Consider the following 12,278-nt stretch of genomic DNA (forward strand, 5'->3'; position numbering starts at 1 on the left):
AGTCCTCTGTGGCACAGAATGGAAGTTCAGAGGGAGATGCTGAAAACTGCTTCAGAGTCCTCTCCGTGCTCCCTGTTTCTCATGCAGCAAAGTTGTAATTCCCTACTCGGAGGCATCGACTCTGCACCACTGAAGCATATAATAGAAAAACACTATATAATCCCTATTGAAGTAGGACTGTGGTTTTAAATTTATTTTCCTAGTAATAATATTTTTCATAAATATGAAATTTATGAAATGGTCAAAGCCACACAAAATACACTGCTGTTTTCAGTCACATTAGTACCCCATTCCTATGCTGCAAAGAGTAAATTAAATTAGCATTTTATATTTAAATATTTAACCACCTGCTTTTAAAAAGCAAAACCACCAATGAAGAAAAGTATACACACACTTCAAAAAAAAAAAGCCACATTAATCTGTGGAAAACTGTGTTCCAAGAGGCATTTAAAACCCATAGCATAATGCCACTTTGCCCACGGAGAGTAATAGTACCCATATGTTTAGAGCTCTGAGAAGCCAGCACTGTCAGCTTTATAATAAGGCTTCCTCCTCTGGCCTTCGAGCTTTTGCTACAGTCACCCTCAACTTGCATATGACGCTCTAGCGATACATATGTCCCCATCACATGACAGAGCCTTCTCTCCCACCTTTCCATTCTATAGCCTTTGGATTCTCACCCTCCCATGTCTGTACCATTGCATCACCTGCCACATGCGTTCCATCTCATTGCTAATCAGCCTAGACTCACCTTTTTAAATATTTCATTCCATGAAATTCTAGCATATTTCCCAGTATCCAGCAAATAAAGGCTCTCTGTGCCTTCAGTCCTTTGTTGCTTCTGACAAGAGGATGTGACACTCTGTTCACCCTGCTTGAAGTGTCCATTCCACTGTCCACAGAGTCCTAGAGAGATGCCCAGCATCCACGCCCAACACACTCATTCTGGAAAGAGCCCTTGCACTTTGTTCAGGCTCAGCCCAGACACCAGTTTCCATGGAGTTCTCCAAGACAGTCAGAGTGAGAGGTGGTTCTTCCACCTCTGCACAGCATCTTAGATGCATCCCTTTCCATCTGTAGTCACCATGCTGGCTGGGGAAGGGACTGAGGCTTCTTTGCTCTCAGAACCTAAAAGGATTTCTCAAACCTTGCAAGGTCTCAACAAACACCATCTTGTTCTTCTAAAGCCACATTTAACATTTTTTGTTTGTTTGTTTGGGTTTTTTGTTTTGTCTTTTTCTTGGAAAAAAAAAAGTGCCTCCCCACTAACTTCCCAGACTTTCTCTACAACTTGGTTCTTGAAAAAGTAAGAGACACCATTTCAATAGGAGCAGAGGAAATCAAGAAGGAGGTGTGTGAGCAGTATAGATGTCAAAGAGAGGCTGAGAAGCAATGCCACATGTGCCTACAGCCAGCCTGTCCTGTGTGGAGAGGCAGATTACTGCATTAGCTTTGTTCTGCTAATTAACAGGAGGAAATTATGGGAGGGAAACTTAAGAGAATACAAATGAGAGAGGCACAAAGGAGAAATCAGTGCCCATCTGAGAATTAAGTAGCATATTCATCAGGTATTTTTATATTATTATCATTATTATCTCCCTCCCCACTAAAAAAAATCCTAGGCTAAATGAGGACTGGGCTGTCAGGGCTGATTGCAGGTGCACAGTGCTTAAAAAACAGTCCCTCCATTGATAATTTGTTAAATGGAGGAAGAAAAACCATCTAAGTCTCTCATCATTTATCCCCAGTATAGTTGTTCAAAGGTATTTGGAGGACAGATTCGATGACAGCTGAAACAACATAAATGCTGGTGCTGGGCACTGGGCACCTAGAGTGAGTGCTGCTACCCACATGCTCTTCAAAGCCAGCGTCTAAACTTCCCAGTGACAAATCTGAAAGACAACAGACCATGGAATGTAGAGCAGATGCTCAGAGACACACCCTTGAACTTGATGGAACTTTCCAAACTGCAAGGAGGCATTAGGAAGATAAAGATGATTCTTTTTTGGTACCATCTGATAAGATGCCTTACTGTCTAGGTGTTTATAATGAAGGGTGATTTGGGGATACCCAGGACCAAAGAGGGAGATAAGCATGCACAAGTATGGCTGGTTTGTGGCCTGAGTAGAGCCACAAGCCTCTTCCGGTCTGACCAGCACCGAGGTAGCTAGGGCGCAGGGTCGGCTGACACTCGCCAGCTACCCACAACACCCGCCACAGGATCTTAAGACTTCTGGTGAGTGGAACACAGCTTCTGCTCCAATCCAATTGCGCGCGGGACCTGAGACTGTATTAGTTAGGGAAGCAGAAAACCGGCCTGAGTAGGGCCACAAGCCTCTTCCAGTATGACCAGCACTGGGGTAGCTAGGGCGCAGGGTCAGCTGACACCCGCCAGCTACCCACGACACCCGCCACAGGATCTTAAGACTTCTGGTGAGTGGAACATAGCGTCTGCTCCAATCTTTAAACAGTGACAACAATAACAACTAACCCCAGAGATTACCAGATGGCGAAAGGTAAACGTAATAATCTTACTAAGAGAAACCAAGACCACTCACCATCATCAGAACCCAGCACTCCCACTTCGCCCAGTCCAGGGCACCTCAACACGCTGGAGAAGCTAGACCCGGATCTAAAAGCATATCTCATGATGATGGTAGAGGACATCAAGAAGGACTTTAATAACACACTTAAAGAAATAAAGGAGAACACTGCTAAACAGGTAGAAGACATTAAAGAGGAAGCACAAAAATCCCTTAAAGAATTGCATGAGAACACTGGTAAACAGGTAGAAGACATTAAAAAAGGAAGCACAAAAATCCCTTAAAGAATTGCAGGAGAACACTGCTAAACAGGTAGAAGACATTAAAGAGGAAGCACAAAAATCCCTTAAAGAATTGCAGGAAAACCAGACCAAACAGGTGATGGAATTGAATAAAACCATCCAAGACCTAAAAAGGGAAGTAGAGACAATGAAGAAAACCCAAATTGAGGCAACACTGGAGATAGAAACCCTAGGAAAGAAATCTGGAACCATAGATGCGAACATCAACAACAGAATACAAGAGATGGAAGAGAATCTCAGGTGCAGAAGACTCCATAGAGAACATCGGCACGACAATCAAAGAAAATACAAAATCCAAAAAGATCCTAACTCAAAAGATCCAGGAAATCCAGGATAAAATGAGAAGACCAAACCTACGGATAATAGGAGTAGATGAGAATGAAGATTTTCAACTCAAAGGACCAGCAAATATCTTCAACAAAATTATAGAAGAAAACTTCCCAAACCTAAAGAAAGAGATGCCCATGAACATACAAGAAGCTTACAGAGCTCCAAATAGGCTGGACCAGAAAAGAAATTCCTTCCAACACATAATAATCAGAACAACAAATGCACTAAATAAAGATAGAATACTAAAAGCAGTAAGGGAAAAAGGTCAAGTAACATATAAAGGCAAGCCTATCAGAATTACACCAGATTTTTCACCAGAGACTATGAAAGCCAGAAGGGCCTGGACAGATGTTATACAGAAACTAAGAGAACACAATTTCCAGCCCAGGCTACTATACCCAGCCAAACTCTCAATTACCATAGATGGAGAAACCAAAGATTTCCACGACAAAACCAAATTCACATATTATCTTTCTACCAATCCAGCCCTTCAAAGGATAATAACAGAAAAAAACCAATACAAGGACGGAAACCACATCCTAGAAAAAGCAAGAAGGAAATCCCTCAACAAACCTAAAAGAAGACAGCCCCAAGAACAGAACACCAACTCTAACAACAAAAATAAAAGGAAGCAACAATTACTTCTCCCTAATATCTCTTAATATCAATGGATTCAATTCCCCAATAAAAAGACATAGACTAACAGGCTGGCTACACAAACAAGACCCAACATTTTGCTGCTTACAGGAAACTCATCTCAGAGAAAAAGATAGACACTACCTCAGAATGAAAGGCTGGAAAACAATTTTCCAAGCAAATGGTATGAAGCAACAAGCTGGAGTAGCCATTATAATATCTGATAAGATTGACTTCCAACCCAAAGTCATCAAAAAAGACAAGGAAGGGCACTTCATTATCATCAAAGGTAAAATCCTCCAAGAGGAACTATCAATTCTGAATATCTATGCTCCAAATACAAGGGCAGCCTCATTCATTAAAGATACTTTAGTAAAGCTCAAAGCACACATTGCACCTCACACAATAATAGTGGGAGACTTCAACACACCACTTTCACCAATGGACAGATCATGGAAGCAGAAACTAAACAGGGACACAGTGAAACTAACAGAGGTTATGAAACAAATGGATCTGACAGATATCTACAGAACATTTTATCCTAAAACAAAAAGATATACCATCTTCTCAGCACCTCACAGTACCTTCTCCAAAAAGGACCACATAATTGGTCACAAAACAAGCCTCAACATATACAAAAATATTGAAATTGTCCCATGCATCCTATCAGATCACCATGGACTAAGACTGATCTTCAATAACAAAATAAATAATAGAAAGCCAACACACACGTGGAAACTAAACAACACTCTTCTAAATGATACCTTGGTCAAGGAAGGAATAAAGAAAGAAATTAAGGACTTTCTGGAGTTTAATGAAAATGAAGCCACAACATACCCAAACTTATGGGACACATTGAAAGCATTTCTAAGAGGAAAACTCATAGCTCGGAGTGCCTCCAAAAAGAAACTAGAGAGAGCACACATTAGCAGCTTGACAACACACCTAAAAGCTCTAGAACGAAAGGAAGCAAATTCACCCAAGAGGAGTAGACGGCAAGAAATAATCAAACTCAGGGGTGAAATCAACCAAGTGGAAACAAGAAGAACAATTCAAAGAATCAACCAATCAAGGAGCTGGTTCTTTGAGAAAAATCAACAAGATAGATAAACCCTTAGCCAGATTCAATAGAGGGCATAGGGAAAGTATTCTAATTAACAAAATCAGAAATGAAAAGGGAGACATAACAACAGACCCTGAAGAAATCCAAAACACCATCAGATCCTTCTACAAAAGGCTATACTCAACAAAACTGGAGAACCTGGATGAAATGGACAAGTTTCTAGACAGATACCAGGTACCAAAGTTAAATCAAGATCAGGTTAATAATCTAAACAGTCCCATATCCCCTAAAGAAATAGGAGCAGTCATTAATAGTCTCCCAACCAAGAAAAGCCCAGGACCAGATGGGTTAAGTGCAGAGTTCTATCAAACCTTCAAAGAAGATCTAATCCCAGTTCTTCAGAAATTATTCCACAAAATAGAATCAGAAGGTACTCTACCCAACTCATTCTATGAAGCCACAATTACTCTGATACCTAAACCACATAAAGACCCAACAAAAATAGAGAACTTCAGACCAATTTCCCTTATGAATATTGATGCAAAAATCCTCAATAAAGTTCTCACTAACCGAATCCAAGAACACATCAAAACAATCATCCATCCTGACCAAGTAGGTTTCATCCCAGGGATGCATGGATGGTTCAATATACGAAAATCCATCAATGTCATCCATTATATAAACAAACTCAAAGACAAAAACCACATGATCATCTCATTAGATGCTGAAAAAGCATTTGACAAAATCCAACACCCATTCATGATAAAAGTCTTGGAAAGATCAGGAATTCAAGGCCCATACCTAACCATGATAAAAGCAATATACAGCAAACCAGTAGCCAACATCATAGTAAATGGTGAGAAGCTGGAAGCAATCCCACTAAAATCAGGGACTAGACAAGGCTGCCCACTCTCTCCCTACCTATTTAACATTGTACTTGAAGTCCTAGCCAGAGCAATTAGACAAGGAAAGGAGATCAAGAGGATACAAATCGGAAAAGAAGAAGTCAAAATGTCGCTTTTTGCAGATGATATGATAGTATACATAAGTGACCCTAAAAATTCCACCAGAGAACTCCTAAGCCTGATAAATAGCTTCGGTGAAGTAGCTGGATATAAAATTAACTCAAGCAAGTGAATGCCCTTTCTGTACACAAAGGATAAACAGGCAGAGAAGGAAATTAGGGAAACAACACCCTTCTCAATAGTCACAAACAATATAAAATACCTTGGCGTGACTCTAACTAAGGAAGTGAAAGATCTGTATGATAAGAACTTCAAGTCCCTGAAGAAAGAAATTAAAGAAGATCTCAGAAGATGGAAAGACCTCCCATGCTCATGGATTGGCAGGATCAACATTGTAAAAATGGCTATCTTACCTAAAGCAATCTACAGATTCAATGCAATCCCCATCAAAATTCCAACTCAATTCTTCAACGAATTAGAAAGGGCAATCTGCAAATTCATCTGGAACAACAAAAAACCTAGGATAGCAAAAAATCTTCTCAAGGATAAAAGAACCTCTGGTGGAATCACCATGCCTGACCTAAAGCTGTACTACAGAGCAATTGTGATAAAAACTGCATGGTACTGGTATAACGACAGACAAGTAGACCAATGGAACAGAATTGAAGACCCTGAGATCAACCCACATACCTATGGTCACTTGATCTTTGATAAGGGAGCAAAAACCATCCAGTGGAAAAAAGACAGCATTTTCAACAAATGGTGCTGGCACAACTGCCGGTTATCATGTAGAAGAATGGGAATTGATCCATTCCTATCTCCTTGTACCAAGGTCAAATCTAAGTGGATAAAGGAACTCCACATAAAACCAGAGACACTGAAACTTATAGAGGAGAAAGTAGGGAAAAGCCTCGAAGATATGGGTACAGGGGAAAAATTCCTGAATAGAACAGCAAAGGCTTGTGCTGTAAGATCAAGAATCAATAAATGGGACCTCATAAAGTTGCAAAGCTTCTGCAAGGCAAAAGACACCGTCAATAAGACAAAAAGACCACCAACAGATTGGGAAAGGATCTTTACCTATCTTAAATCAGATAGGGGACTAATATCCAATATATATAAAGAAGTCAAGAAGGTGGACTCAAGAAAATCAAATAACCCCGTTAAAAAATGGGGCTCAGAACTGAACAAAGAATTCTCACCTAAGGAATACCAAATGGCAGAGAAGCACCTGAAAAAATGTTCAACATCCTTAATCATCAGGGAAATGCAAATCAAAACAACCCTGAGATTCCACCTCACACCAATCAGAATGACTAAGATCAAAAACTCAGGTGACAGCAGATGCTGGCGAGGATGTGGAGAAAGAGGAACACTCCTTCATTGTTGGTGGGATTGCAAGCTGGTACAACCACTCTGGAAATCAGTTTGGCGGTTCCTCAGAAAATTGGACATAATACTACCAGAGGATCCAGCAATACCTCTCCTGGGCATATATCCAGAAGATGTTCCAACCGGTAAGAAGGACACATGCTCCACTATGTTCATAGCAGCCTTATTTATAATAGCCAGTAGCTGGAAAGAACCCAGATGCCCCTCAACAGAGGAATGGATACAAAAAATGTGGTACATTTACACAATGGAGTCCTACTCAGCTATTAAAAGGAATGAATTTATGAAATTCCTAGGCAAATGGATGGATCTGGAGGGCATCATCCTGAGTGAGGTAACATATTCACAAAGGAACTCACACAATATGTACTCACTGATAAGTGGATATTAGCCCAAAAACTTAGGATACCCAAGATATAAGATACAATTTGTTAAACGCATGAAACTCAAGAAGAACGAAGACCAAAGTGTGGACACTGTGCCCCTTCTTGGAATTGGGAACAAAACACCCATGGAAAGAGTTACAGAGATAAAGTTTGGAGCTGTGAAGAAAGGATGGACCATCTAAAGACTGCCATATCCAGGGATCCATCCCATAATCAGCTTCCAAACGCTGACACCATTGCATACACTAGCAAGATTTTGCTGAAAGGACCCAGATATAGCTGTCTCTTGTGAGACAATGCCGGGGCCTAGCAAACACAGAAGTGGATGCTCACAGTCAGGTATTGGATGGATCACAGGGCCCCCAATGGAGGAGCTAGAGAAAGTACCCAAGGAGCTAAAGGGAACTGCAACCCCATAGGTGGAACATTATTATGAACTAACCAGTACCCCAGAGCTCTTGACTCTAGCTGCATTTGTATCAAAAGATGGCCTAGTCGGCCATCACTGGAAAAAGAGGCCCATTGGACTTGCCAACTTTATATGCCCCAGTACAGGGGAATGCCAGGGCCAAGGAGTGGGGGTGGGTGGGTGGGGGACTGGGAGGGGGCAGTGTATTGGGGACTTTTTGGATAGCATTGGAAATGTAATTGAGGAAAATACCTAATTAAAAAAAAAAGTATGGCTGGTTTGTCTATGTACTTTCCATAGAGATATTCTGTAGACACTGTGGACATGGCCTCTCCCTTTATCAGACTCTCGGATTTCCTCTGTCCCACTTCATCTTCATCCTCGCTCTCTCTATTCCCTTATAAACACATAGCTTTTTATTTCTTGTTACTTATATAGAATTCTGTACTCCTTCTTGACACATAATTTCTATGTCATATATACTGATTTCTTATGCAAGTAGTCTCTTGTCTCTTTCGCTTGTCCCGGGACTGGTGATTGACAGAATAAAGATGAACACTTTTGTTGTCTCCTGCTTTAATCTACCCTGAAGAAGATAACAACTGTCCTTGAAGGTATTTCTTTAAAAACTAAACTTCTGCTCTGACTGTGGAGCAATGACCTAAACCTAAATTTGGTTAGAGCCACCAATGTCCATATAGACACAGTGAGAGGATGTTTTATTGCTGACATTTAAGAGGAACCTATTGATGTCACCAGATCCATTCAGAGTACTCAGGTGGATGCAACTGGCATTCACAATGCTGGGAAATTAGGCCTAGATGCTAATTAAGAGGTTTCACTGGGAAATTTTTGTGTGCTCAAGCCAAGCACTTTGAGAAATAGAATAAGTCATAGGAAGAAAACACCTAGGCTCAAAGATGTTTTCCTGGAGCATGCCCAGACTACTAGAATGATAGACTGCTGAGAAGATGACCCCAAGACTAGGAGCAAGTAACAGGCTGACAGGACTTTCATGAAGCCTTCATGAAGCAAGTACAGAGAACTGTGCTTGATAAAAAGCAATCACCGTGTCCCAGGGCCAGTTCCAAATATCGAATCCCACACTGTAGGAGTAAGGGATGAAGTCAGAGAATAGGGCTGGGCTCACTCAGCCTCTTCTTGCAACAGGCTACATCCCCTCCCCTCAGTTTCCTCATCTGCACCATGAGGATTATCATGTGCCTCAAGGTGAGATTCACAGGAGATGGTATGTGTGAAGACTATGAACCGTGGAGTAAGTACCCAGTTCTCTTGTATCTGTCAGTGCTCAGTTGCCCTTGCTGCTCATCAGTTCTAGCTTTCCTCATAACGACCTTGTGCCAGGGCCATGTACATGATGAAAAGTCATGAGGATTGCCTTGGACCAAAATCCAAACAAGACAGCAACAGGTCAGTGCTTTGCAAATGTGTGGTCACAGGCAAAGCTGGTTGTGCAAGCAATGAAACCAGCATCCAGTTCATCACAGTGCAGTGCTTAGCGAGTAAATCCCAATCCAGAGCGTTTGGACATTCCCAAACCAAATGCTCCCTGTTAATTCTCCCTTTTGTAAACTGACCTCCAAGCTAAGCAGCCCATTCCTCCCTCAGGGCCCACTTTCTCCACTGATCTCTGTCTCCTGGTGTGTGTTACTGCCACTGCCCTGTTCTTAATACTGGACACATTTCTCCCAGCTTCTTGCATCTTTCTCTTTTATCATGCCTTGCAAAACATCCCTCTGAACAGTGACCTCAGAGTTTTCAGGACCCCAGACCATGAAAGCACACACACCTAGATAATAACTAGCTTATTCAATACCTAGCAAATACTTAACTAGTCTTGAGTGATTAGTGTTAGTCTGCAGCTATTCCAAATACCTAAAGGATTTCAGGATTTTTCCTTCAGAGTGTGTGTTGAATTTTAATGGCCTCTGCACATTTCTAAATCTAATTACTAGGAATCTGGAAAAAGAAAATGACATTTGTGCATGTGCCTTTGGGGGTCTGGCTGGGTTAGCAGAAGCTCCAAGCCAGTTTGCTGGGAAAATTAATTCAAGCCAAAACTAGGCATGTCAGTGTGTAGGAACCTCTGGGAAATGGCAGTGGTACCCTGAGAGACTCTGCTAGGAGCATCTGTCACCCGTGCCTCCAATAATAAAACTAAATACAGTGGCCTTAACAATAGTCCCTTCTTCCCAGAAGTTAAGAAAAGGCTTGCTTCAGTCACTGCAGCTAGAAGACAGAGCTGACCAGACTGACATACATATATACTCCTCTATGTAACATGGAGGAGAAAGGCAAAGGAACTTTGAGGTGCACCTTGGCTGAAAGCTAATGGAGGAGGCTGGAAAGATAGCTCAGCAGGGAAGGGCATGCATCATTTTTGATGGACACCCAGCACCTACTTCAGGCAGATCACAGCTGCTTGTATGCCCAGCTCTATGGGATCTGAAATGTCTCTAACCTGCTTGAACATATGCACATACACACATACATACATACATACATACATACATAACAAGTATTTTAAAAAGCTAATAAATAAAATAATTTGTGGGTATAATAACCATAACAAGCTAACAGTTATATTGTTATATAATTTAATAAAAAGATGTCACTAAGGTTAAAAGTATTTTATATTGAAAAGTTTATCACAAAAGAACTCACATGATATGTACTCACTGATAAGTGGATATTAGCCCAGAAACTTAGAATACCCAAGATAAAAGATACGATTTGTGAAACACATGAAACTCAAGAAGAACAAAGACCAAAGTATGAATACTTAGCCCCTTCTTAGAATTGGGAACAAAACACCATGGAAGGAGTTACAGAGACAAAGTTTGGAGCTGAGACGAAAGGATGGACCATCTAGAGACTGCCATACCCGGTGATCTATCCCATAATCAGCCTCCAAACACTGACACCATTCCATACATTAGCAAGATTTTACTGAAAGGACCCTGATATAGCTGTCTCTTGTGAGGCTATGCCGGTGCCTGGCAAACACAGAAGTGGATGCTCACAGTCATCTATTGGATGGATCACAGGGCCCCCAATGAAAGAGCTAGAGAAAGTACCCAAGGAGCTGGGGGATCTGCAACCCTATAGGTGGAACAACAATATGAACTAACCAGTACCTCCTGGAGCTCATGTCTCTAGCTGCATATGTATCAGAAGATGGCCTACTCTACTATCAGTGGAAAGAGAGGCCCATAGGTCGTGCAAACTTTATATGCCTCAGTACAGGGGAATGGCAGGGCCAAGAAGTGGGAGTGGGGGAGTGGGTGGGGGAGGGTGTGGGAGACTTTTGGAATAGCATTGGAAATGTAAATGAAATAAATACCTAATTAAAAAAAAAAGAAAAGTTTAGTTTTCAGTCAGTTAAGAACACTGGAATAATATACTGTATTTTCTCAGCTTAATTACTTTTCTCAAGTTAATAACTAAAAAATTAACAAGCATAAAAAGTATCCAGCAAAATCTAAACAAAATCTAAATTTGAAAATTAGATGGCTTACATATAAATAACTCATTGATTAAGGGAAATAAAAAGAGAATTAATTGAGTTATAATATAAATTTAACATACTAAAATTTTATAGTTCAGGCAGCATTTTTTGGAGGTTTGTAAGTAACTATAATGCTTATGTTCATTTAAATAAAAGAATATCTAAGGTTGGTATTCTTTATATGATAAAGATCCCCAAAAATGCAAATAAACACACATGAAGAAAGAAAAAAGAAAAGAAAAGAAAAGAAAAGAAAAGAAAAGAAAAGAAAAGAAAAGAAAAGAAAAGAAAAGAAAAGAAAAGGCTTGCTTAAGGTCAGAGACCAAACAAAGCAGCAACTCAGAAGGACATGTCAAATAGATAAGAAAGATTCAGGTCCTCAAAACAACTGGCAAACTAACAGAGCCAGATGACTAAATTTAGACATTCAATTAAATAAGAGTAATCTAGATGAATCCAGAATCAATGTGATACGTTGTGTTCCTAGTTTGTAAAACATAATTTAGTAAATAAAGGAGAAATTTCTTGAGGATAGTATAAGTACAAAATAAATTAATTCATCCACCAGAGACTCAATGGGTGTGAACAAATGTTAGTAAATCATTAATACAGCATTATAGGAAGGGATACACAGAGGAAGTGGAACCCTTAGTTTGGATGGAGGTAAAATGAAGCACTCATTTTTTTCTTATATTAGATATTTTTAAATTTACATTTCAAATG

The 12,278-nt window shown here is 40.4% G+C and overlaps 1 protein-coding gene across 5 annotated transcripts in view; it reads right to left on the reverse strand.

Annotated features, from left to right (window-relative positions):
- Positions 1-12,278, reverse strand: part of Galk2 (galactokinase 2) — a 141,185-nt gene that overhangs the window by 16,673 nt on the left and 112,234 nt on the right. The gene's annotated exons all lie outside the window — the stretch shown is intronic.

Source organism: Mus caroli, unplaced genomic scaffold, assembly GCF_978045245.1.
Source record: "Mus caroli unplaced genomic scaffold, Mus_caroli_1 scaffold_2, whole genome shotgun sequence".
Classification (NCBI taxonomy): Eukaryota; Metazoa; Chordata; class Mammalia; order Rodentia; family Muridae; genus Mus; species Mus caroli.